Source organism: Heliangelus exortis, chromosome 4, assembly GCF_036169615.1.
Source record: "Heliangelus exortis chromosome 4, bHelExo1.hap1, whole genome shotgun sequence".
Lineage (NCBI taxonomy): Eukaryota > Metazoa > Chordata > Aves > Apodiformes > Trochilidae > Heliangelus > Heliangelus exortis.
In genome coordinates, this window is record NC_092425.1 from 28,766,799 (window position 1) to 28,770,808 (window position 4,010).

General features: G+C 34.5%; 1 long non-coding RNA gene across 1 annotated transcript; it reads left to right on the top strand.

Moving 5' to 3' along the window:
- Window positions 1-793: 793 nt before the first annotated feature.
- On the top strand, window positions 794-3,028 carry LOC139796350 (uncharacterized). Its single transcript, XR_011725966.1, has 2 exons — window positions 794-912; window positions 2,851-3,028. It is a non-coding gene; the product is annotated as an uncharacterized lncRNA (long non-coding RNA).
- Window positions 3,029-4,010: the final 982 nt, after the last annotated feature.

Genomic DNA, 4,010 nt, shown 5'->3' on the forward strand with positions numbered 1-4,010 from the left:
ATTTTAGGGTTATTGTGGATGTGTACTTCCTCAATACACTGATAAAAGTATTAAGAGCTTGAGACTATGGTTGAATTCCATCATCCCTTGTGCCCATATCTGAAAAGGATATCTGAAAGTATAGATTAATCCTCTCAGAAGAAGATGAATGTGTAAGTTTCCATTTTGATTTAAAAATAAGTTTTAAATTTTCCAGAGAGGAAAATAACAAAACACCAAAACAAAACCAAAATTAAAAAAAACAAAACAGAAGTAAAATTTAAACCTAGGGCACAAATATAGTAAAAATAAATTTTTGGTAGTAGTGTAGCATGTAAACATTGTAGTGTATCTGTGATCAATGAATGAGTCATTCTTCTACTGTAAGTACAATATTATGTGGAATGGAAAGATTGAAGAGAAACCTGCAAACATCAAAATTCTTGGCCAAAAATTATAAGAAAACTACATATAAAAGCACAGGAGACACACATATTTTTCTTGCTTTCCTTTTCCCAAATCCTTTCCTCTGCAGAAGGTATATAAACAACCATCTTTTATTACCAGATGTTACCTTTAAATTTATTTTCTGAACTTTTTTGGGGACTGTACAAAGAAGTAGAAAATTATTTTGGTCAATGTAAAAAATAGGATATAATTAAATTATGGTATAATGAAAGGAACATCATGGTATAATGAAAGAATAAATATAAAGCCAGGAACCACATAATGAATCTCAGTGACTGGAGCTGCAGAGATACACAGCACTGGTCACATGTTTGAATGTAGTTTCTCATTTTCATCAGGCTTGACTGACAACTTCAAAAATAGTCTTTCAGAAATAGAATACAAAGCCAGAAGAGTAAAGGGGAGACACTGAAAATGGTCAAACTGCTGTGTTGTAACAAGGACACGATAAACTAGAACTGTAAGGTAGGAGAGGTGCCATTTGGAGTGGGTGTTTTCTGTGAGTGTTTCCCATTGTCACTTGCAGAGCATCAAGTTAAAAAACTAAACTTGTTAGCAGCATCTCATGGGTTTCCTCAAGAAATAGCTCAGATTCCTTAGTTTTATGTATAGGCATGAGCTTCTGGGGCCTCATGCTCTACCTCTAAAGCTGAACTCCAAAGGAAGTTGAAAAATGATGTCTGTGGTGTAAAAAGGACAGCTGTAGACCAGCAGGCTGCCAGCCTTTCTCTAGTATTGTGCTTAGCTTTTTGGTTACTTGGTTTTTAATCAATAAATTTGAAAAAATCAAGAAGTCTGAAACTTTTGTCTTCCTTTATTCATTACAAACACTTACAAAGGTGTTCAGTAGTTTTATAATTATAAAGCTTCTGAATTTCGAACCCTATTTATAATGCCATTTGCTTTTACTGTTCTGGCAGGATATTCTGGTATAGTAAGGAAAGTTCAGAGCATCCTTAAACTGTTATTTGAAATAAGCAATAAAAGCAGTGCTGGAGTGCATCAGAGTATCTTGGCCAATTTTCAGTTATTAATTACCTTGAATGCTGAGATGAGCAAATAGCATCTTAATGTGGACTATTTACTATGTATTTAATGGTAATTTAAAGAAAAACTCTAAGTAATGATCTGTGAATCTTTTCTAATTTAAAAATCAAAAGTGAAGAATACAAAGAATTCAATGCAATCTAAATATGAGCAACTGGTTTGTGAAATACTTCCCAAACCAGAGTATCAAAATGCTCAGAATAAGGTGTTATTTTCAAAATGCAGGAACACTGCTACTCATTAAATTAATCCACATTATTGAACTATACATTAATAAGAGGCTGTTCAATATTACTTATCATAGATGAAAAATGAATCTGCTTTTCTTTAAAAAAAGTAGATCTTAAATAAGCAGTATTTATTTGAAATAAAAGCTGCAGGAGATACCATACAAACAAAATATAGCATAAGTCATGATCAAATGTTTATGCAAGTGGAGCAAATGTGGCACATTCCATGGAGGTGTTCTCACAGATGATCTGTTCTATTTTTAAATTTGAAAAAAATACCAAGTACTAACTAACTTTGTTAGTTTTTGTAGGTTATAGTTGCTGATCTGTGATGCAATCAGATTCAATTAAACAAGAATTGCATTAGCTAGACACCTGGCACATTAATAGAATAAAGGGTTTTTTTGCGTGTATGAAAAAAATAGATTCTTAATAAAATGAAATTACTACACCAAATAAAATTAAAGTGCTCTGCATAAAGTTGAAAGATAAGGTGCATTTCATCAACATTTTTACAACCATTTACACTTTAGTCTCCGGTTTTATCTGTAATAAGAGCAAAATATTAAAACCAGGTGAAGTTTTATCCTTAACTCTTGCCAGCTGCTGAAGGACTAAAATTGAAAAAAACCCAAGCATAGTCTGAAGCTTAATAATTAATTACAAATTCTTGAATCTTAATCTAACTGTGCTTTCACTATGAGCTAGTCCTCCAACTAAGCACTGAAACTAAATACCAGATAAATGATGACAGCATCCAAGCAGGCACAAAAAGTATACTAACTTCCCAAGGAAAACTCAATTAGGTCATTAAAACTGTCAGGTGAAATGTTGTTTAGCAGCCACTAGGGTCAGCTTTCTTCATGGGTTTACTTTCATTTTAATGATTTAATGACCAATGACTTTCATATCAGTGCCATCAGTTACAAAGAGTTTCCTAGCATTAGAATAATGCAAACAAATTATAAAAGATCCATTCTGTCAGCTCAGCATACATTTCAGCATTTTGAGAACACTTGTTTAGCCAAAAACATGGTGTCCATTTTCTCATCCTACTCTGTGGTGGTTTTATTGGAAAACTGTGATTTTGTACTGTTATACCTATGTGCTTTATTTTGCTTTCCAGGAGTCATGATGAGGTCACAGAGCTGGTGGACAAGGGAAGAGCAACTGACCTCATCTACCTGGACTTGTCCAAAGCATTTGACACAACATCCTGGAAACTAATTAAACTGAATAAAATCCAAGAAACTAACCCAATGAAAAAAAAGGTTATGTTCAGGCTAGAACATACCGGACAGAAAGTATCTCACTCTGATTTATTTAATCTCCTTTGTTTTCCTTTTTTGCCCAGTCAGCATGTGAGATGGAGCTCCATAGTGAGACAACTATAGCACAAGGCAGATGGTGTGTGGGTAAGCCAAGAAATGAGTTTCTCAGACAGGCAGTGGTGAAAAACAGCTATCTGGGACTAATCCACGAGAGAACTAGTTTCAGTGATAAAGTCTGACTTTACTCATGAATACACTTAAGGGTTCTTCTGCTCCTTATTTTTATACTTGCTGGTGTGAAAAAGTTTAGTGGGTTTGGCACAGCTGCTCTGTATGTGGCAGCACCATGCCAAGAATGCTCCAGAAGGGGACATTTCCACATAACGTAAGAGGGCTCCTTTCCGCCAAAGGATTGTTAGAGGTTTCATGATCACCACAGGTTTCTACATTCAATCAATTTATGCTGGAAATATCTTACACCTTGCACCCAACTTGAGAATTTAATGGCACATTCCAAGTCTCCTTCCTTCTTTCAAGTTTGGTGTTGCCAAAATTCACATCAGTTCCAAGCTGCTCAACACAAGGAGCATTTACAGACACACACAAAAATGTAACAGGGTAAATAACAGACTCAGAAAATGTCAGCAATCATCATCTTCATAAAAACAATCATGCAGGATAGTATAATTCAGATTATTTTACTGCCATCCATTTCAACATGGGCTATCCCAGAACATTTAAATCAAATATGAAGGTCCCAGGTGATGGGAAGGAGAGATAAAAAAACTACAACAAAAAAACCAAACAAACTCTGAAAAAGCACTGCTTTTAAAAACCTGAAGAAAAAAAAATCACAAAGCCGGGCACAATAGGATTGTAATTCACAAGTGTTTTTCTCATTTCCCCTCAGAAGCTCCGCTAACTTTAATGGTAATTTGCTTTGTCTTAAGGGACTGTCCATACCAAATTATTTTGGAACTGAATCTGGGTAATGAGATCAATATGGATTTAAAAT